We start from the raw sequence: 7166 nt of genomic DNA on the forward strand, positions 1-7166 counted from the left end.
GGGCGGCAACCATCTCCCCTATTTTGCTATAAATAGGGGAGGAAGTGAGAAGGAAAAGGGTTCAGCCCCTTAGGCACTTCTCTCTCTTTCGAATTTGCTTGGAAAATTTGTTTCCGTGAAGAAAATCCAAGCCGAGGCGCTTCTGAAACGTTTCCGTGAGGAATTTCGCGAAGGTTTCGACCGTTCTTCGACGTTCTTCATTCGTTCTTCATCGTTCTTCGATCTTCAACGGGTAAGTACCTCGAACCAAGCTTTTCGATTCATTCTATGTACCCGTGGTGGTCCACATTGTGTTTCGTGTATTTTTATTCTCGTTTCATTTACTTTTTATACCCCCTTTTGACGTGCTTAAGCCATTTTATTTAAGTCATTTCTCGCTTAACCTAAAAATAAAATAAATTTCCACCGATCGTTTGAATTGTATTATCCGTTAACTTCGGTTAAAATGAATTCCGACCTTTCGGTCGTGCCGTAACCACGTTGGAAATCAAAAAAGAGGTAAAAAAAATAATATAATGGTCAAAAAACATCTTTTAGTAAAATAAAGCGGAAAATCAATCGGACGTTTTCTCTTTAGGATTTCTCATTCTTAATTGAATTGACTAATAACTAAAGTGAAACTAAGGCTAAAATCAACTCGCCTAGTCAAGCTCGTCCATAAAAATAGGTTTTTTGAAGTTTATCATTTCAATTTCTTACTAAGTAAAATGGATCATTTTCAAGGTCCAACGCCTTAAAATGATCACCATTTAAGTAAAAAAGAACCACTTGATAAGAAAGAACTACGTAGGTCTGATTTCCTCATCGCAATTGAGGAATACGTAGGAGCAAAGGGAAACACCCTTGTCGACCACAAAAAGAGAAAAATATAAAAAGGGTATAAAGGATATAAGGACATAAAAAGGGAACATAAAAAATCAAAGTCATGTTTGCACATTCGATTAAAGGCTGTCGTCCCTTGTGACGGACGTGTGGGGTGCTAATACCTTCCCCGTGCGTAAATGCAACTCCCGAACCTTTCACTTAAAAGTTCGTAGATCGCGTCTTTTCCGGTTTTTCCGACGTTTTCCCCAAATAAACGTTGGTGGCGACTCCGCGCGTATTCCTTTCGTGGAATAGGCATCCCGCGAGTCACGCGTCGCCCTCCCGCCGAAGGGTAGGTTACGACAATGTGTGAAAAGAAATTCTTGTATGTGTGAGCGACGAGTGTATATAAAGAAACTTTTGTATAAACTACGGGTATGTGTGGGAAAAAACGAAAAAAAGAAGTCTTTTGAGCATGAATAGGGTTTGTATATAGACCGTGTTGACGTCAAGAAAAAGAGTTCTAATGCGTGTATAGAAAAAGTTCATCATGTATAAGAATGTAGGTATACAAAGAAAAGTTTTCCTTGTAGAGGGCAATGGATGTATAGTTTTGTGAATATAAAAATGAAACAAAAAAGAAAAAGAAAGAAAGACCTCGAAGGTCGACATGTTATAGTTAGGAAGCTTAAATCATTCGTAGAGAGTAAACATATCTTCTGGAAACAAGGGACTGACGCTAAGAGTTTATTTTCCTGAATAATCGAGATAAGGATTTTGAACCTTCGGCGGAATCTTGGCCTATAAAAAGAATCCTGATCCTTTCCCCCGAAGCAAAGGACAGCGGAATCTCCTCAAGGGAGAGCAAATAGATTGCTAAAACCCGATCTCCCAAAGAGAGAAATGGAAAGGGAGGAATGAAAAGAAAGAAAAGGAAGAAATAAAAAGAAAGAAAAGGAAGAAATGAAAAGAAAGGAAAAGAAGGATTCCCGATCGAAAGATAGGAAGAAAGTAAAAAGGAAAGATTGGAGGAAAACAGTGTAATTCCCAATCAATGAAAGAAAGAGAACAGGAGATCTTCAGACCAGATAAATTTTCAGCAAGGTAAATGGCTGCCGGTAAAGGAAAACCCATTTTTGGTGGTTCTTCCTTTGGGATTGCCATTCAAAGTCCTTCTCGACTGGCGATATCCCGTCCCACTTAAACAAAGAGGAAAAGACCAAAACACCCAGTTTCCCCTCCAAAAACACTACCCTCGAGAAAATCCTATTGATCTGTGATCGTACGTGCGATCTTTGATTCGATAGGAAATCGTGTGCAAAATAAAGTCATGGTGCAATTATGGTTTGGGATTAGGGTAAAACACTTGCCTATGTGAGTTTTTATACACTATGAGTGATTTATTCCCAGTTTCAGCTTAACCCGATGTTTCCCTTGAATGTTCATTTAAAAGCTAAATGTTGACATCTTGCCCTTCATTTTCGGTTACAAGGAAGATTACCCTTGGCATGAGTATATTGTTTCTCTAAGATATGGTGCTCTCGCGAATGATTTATTTTTCTTTGCAAAAAGCTTGTTTGCCTTTTTAGGTGAAAAAAATTGGTGGACCATTCGGTCCTGCCAACAAATTTTATTCGGAGCCCCGTGAATTGATTGTCGTTCATGCATCCTCCACCAACGAGTCTGGAGCCCTGCGAATTGATTGCCTAGCGCTGTTCGCCAATTCTCCATTCTCCACTTTTATTCGGAGCCCCATGAATTGATTGTCGTTCATGCATCCTCCACCAATGAGTCTGGAGCCCCGCGAATTAATTGCCTAGCGCTGTTCGCCAATTCTCCATTCTCCACTTTTATTCGGAGCCCCATGAATTGATTGTCGTTCATGCATCCTCCACCAACGAGTCTGGAGCCCCGTGAATTGATTGCCTAGCGCTGTTCGCCAATTCTCCTTTCTCCACTTTTATTCGGAGCCCCATGAATTGATTGTCATTCATGCATCCTCCATCAACGAGTCTGGAGCCCCACGAATTGATTGTCTAGCGTTGTTCGCCAATTCTCCATTCTCCACTTTTATTCGAAGCCCCATGAATTGATTGTCATTCTTGCATCCTCCACCAACGAGTCTGGAGCCCCGCGAATTGATTGCCTAGCGCTATTCGCCAATTCTCCATTCTCCACTTTTGTTCGGAGACCCATGAATTGATTGCCTGGCGCTGTTCATGTGTCCTCCACCTTCAAGTGTGGAGCCTCCGGTGACTGGGAAATGTGGTTTTTGTTATTTTCCTGAATGGTTACTTCGCCAAACATGTTTATATATGTATATTATGTTATTGTTGTTTTTGTTGTTGTTTGTATTTTGTTTTGTGTTGTGCAGAAAAAAGAAGAAGTAGAGACGAGAGTCGTCATAGACTAATCACGGAAGGGGCAAAGACGGACGAAATCAGTGTTTTTATCTTTACTTTCCTCTTATCTCCGATAAAAGGTAAGTAAAGAGAGGCAACTGTCATACCCTAATTTCATCCGGGGACTATTGCTTGATGGCATGCAACCTTTGATTGACCGCTTCGCAGTACTTAGCACCCTTTGTTACACAATATGTGAAGTCCCGAGACGCGCCGGAAATCAAAAGAAAGGATGGTTACGCGATCCGTGAAATTCCGTAATGTGGCGGAAACCAAAAGGAAGTATTGTTACGCAATCCGTGAGTTTCCGTAACTTCTTTGAAAGCTCAAAAAGAGTAAATGCATGATCCGTAAGGTTCCGTAGCCTTACGGAAAGAAAATAAGTATCGTTACAAAATTCGTAAAGTTTCGTAACGTTACGAAAAAAGAATCACCAAAAAAGCAAAGGGGTGTATTTAGTAAAACGGTGGGGGGTGCAAATAGCAATCAGGCCCACTTGGGCCTTCCAGATTCTTCCTCCAGAAGGCGGGTTCTTCTAGAGGAAGCAACCTGGCTCGCCTGGGCGAGTTGGGTGGCAAGCTCCTCCCCTATTTTGCTATAAATAGGGGGAGGAATGAAGAAGGAAGGGGTTCAGCCTTCTTGGCACTTCGTATTCTCTTGAAATTGTTGAGGAAAATTGTTTCCGTGAAGAAAATCCAAGCCGAGGCACTTCCGTAACGTTTTTGTAACGTTTCTGTGGGTAATTATGCGAAGATTTTCAACCGTTCTTCGACATTCATCGTTCGTTCTTCGTTTTCTTCGGTCTTCAACCGGTAAGTACCCCAAACCGAGCTTTTCAATTCATTCTATGTACCCGTGGTGGTCCCCATTTGTTTCATGAACTTTTATTCTCATTTTCATTTACTTTCCGTACCCCCTTTTGACGTGCTTCAGTCATTTATTTAAGTCATTTCTCGCCTAATCAAAAAATAAAATAAATTTCCACCGATCATTTGATTTGTAATATCCGTTAATTTCTGTTAAAATGAATTACGACCGTTCGGTCGTGCCGTAACTACGTTGGAAATTAAAAAAGAGGTAAAATAATAGTATAATAATCAAAAAATACCTTTGAGTAAAATAAAGTGAAAAAATCAATCGGACGTTTCTCTTTGGGATTTCTCTTTCTTAATTGAATTGACTAATAACTAAAGTAAAATTAAGGCTAAAATCAACCCGCAAAGTCAAGCTCGTCCACAAAAAATCACTAAAAAAGGATTTGAAATTTTATTATCTCAGTTTTCCTTACCAAGTAAATGGATCATCTTTAAGGTCCATAGCCTTAAAATGATCACCTTCCAAGTAAAAAGAATTGCTTGATTCCCCCTTAAAAAAGAACTACGTAGGTCTGATTTCCTCTTTGATGGAGGGTACGTAGGAGCAAGAGCCCCACTTTTGTCGACCTCAAAAATAAAAAGAAATAAAAGTTAAGGTAACACAATTTCCACAATTCTAAAAATAAGGTTGTTGTCCTTTGAGACAAACGTGAGAGGTGCTAATACCTTCCTCAAACGTAAATACAACTCCTGAACTTGGAATATTCTTTATGACCGGTTTCCTTCGGTTTTTCCGACGTTTTCCACAAATAAACGTTGGTGGCGACTCCGCGCATCTTTCCTCCTTTGGAAAGCGCACCCGTGAGCCTCGCCTGCAAAAGGGCATGTTGCGACAGTTATGGTCCTCCAAATGTCTTAGTCCCTTAAATTAGAAAAAAAAAATCTATTATTAGTCCCTAAGTACTAAATTTGAGGTACTAAAATGACTTTTTCAAAACTAAGGGACCAAAATCGGATTCATCCCAAATTTTGCGAACTAGAAACAATTAAAAATCATGTGCAAAGTATAATAGTGGTTGATTCACAAGACTTTTTCTACAATTATACGCTTATTTGATTTGATAACACAAGTTAAAATGTTCTCGTAAAAATTAATGAGGATATTATTGTTTTATTCTTCATTTTAATATATTTGAAGCATGAATTAATTATGTTCACAGAATTATTCTAGAATAGACTGGTCCATTTGGGCACATGATTCTTAAAACTTGAAACTACATTTCTTTAAGGCGTTTCATTATTTCTCATGGTGATAAGAGCTTCCTCATCAAAAAACAAAGATTGTTTAGCTTCTTCATCAAACTACACTCTTGGTTTAGTAAGTTTAGCTTTTAATTTTTTTATCAACAAAGATTTTTTTTTACTCATGAATTAAGTTTAGTTTTCAATTTTGTTATTAACAAAGATTGTTCATATTAACGAATATTGCTAGTAAAATAAAATTAATATAAACAACATATACTAAACATAAACTAATTTTTTGTTAACATTTTTCCTATTTTTTTAACAATTTGCATAAAATAAATTATGAATAAAATATTTTCTAAGATTATCAAATTCAGACAATAATCTTAGTTTATGTTTAATATATATTTTTAATAAAAATATTAAACGGTGATAGATGACAGAAGAGATAGAGTTAAAAAAATTAGTTAGACAAGAGAGAATTTGAAAAATTAATGTTAGTATGAGATGAGAGAGGAAAGAAAAATGCTTTTTTTAGATTGAACAATAAATGACTATAATATTTGAAAAAAGATGATAGAACTCAAACCAAGACGGGAGATGAATTGGTTCTAAATCAAATCAAACAAAAAAAAAGTTTTTAAAAAAACTTTTTTGTCCAAGGATCGTATCACAAACTTTTGTTAAAACAAATATTTAATCAATCACCATTAATACAAAATCCTTTTGTTAAAGTTCTTATTCAAAAAGATATTTTCTTTATCCTTATGTAAATTGAGCAAGAATACAATGAGAAAGAAAGATAAGATCAAGAGAAGATGTACACCAATTTTTATACTAGTTCACTCTCTATCTCTAGTGAAGCTACTCTAGTTATCCAATTCAAATCGAATTAGATTTTCAATATCCATATAGAATTCTTACAAGTAATCACAATTAATCTCAATTCCTACCCCACAAAAAGAGACTAAGGTACCCAACCCTAGGGTCCTTTGTGAATAAAAGCCTAAGAGAAATCTACCCTTAGCCCAAACTAGAAAAACCTATTCTAGCATGCCTTTTAGAAATTCATGCATATGCCAACAACATGTAACACACGAAAAAATTGATTCAAAGAGAGACACAACCTAATCAATCACATGCAAGAACCTTTGCTTGAGTGAATGAGTCGCTTCTTGATCTCATAAGAAATTCACAACTTACTTTTTACCATGAGAGCTTAAGAAAAAATGAAGTCTAGAAGTTGAGTCGCACACTTATTCTAAGCACTTTTTGATGTAGCTCCATGGGGAGCTTGTAGCCCTTGGATCTTCTTCATCAATGGAGTCCCTTGCTTCTTGAAGTTTAATGGCAGCGGAATGAAGAAGGAAGAGAGATGATTGGAGATGCCATTACATGGATAATAGCTTGAAGGTAGGAGAAGATGAGTGGAGGGAGAGGGAGAGAAGGGGCACGAAATTTTGTGCCTCAAATGAGGTCTGAACTTTAAAGTGTAATTCTCAAATGATCAAAGTTGAAAAAAATGCAGACACATAGCCTTTATTTATAGCCTAAGTGTCACACAAAATTGGAGGGAAATTTGAATTTCTATTCAAATTTCACTTGAATTTGAAATTGAATTTGTGGAGCCAAATTATGGAGCCAAAATTTCACTAATTATGATTAGTGAATTTTAGCTACGGTTCAGCCTACTAATCCATGATCAAGTCCAAGCTTCTCCACTAAGTGTGCTTAGGTGTCATGAGGCATGTAAAGCATGAAGGACATGCACAAAGTGTGACTATATGATGTGGCAATGGGATGTAACAAGCAAATGCTCACCTCCCCCTCTAAAATTTAATTGTATTGGGCTTCTCCCAATTCAATTAAATTTATTTCCCACCACACACATTAAATATTC

The sequence above is a fragment of the Glycine soja genome, chromosome 7 (assembly GCF_004193775.1).
Source record: "Glycine soja cultivar W05 chromosome 7, ASM419377v2, whole genome shotgun sequence".
Lineage (NCBI taxonomy): Eukaryota > Viridiplantae > Streptophyta > Magnoliopsida > Fabales > Fabaceae > Glycine > Glycine soja.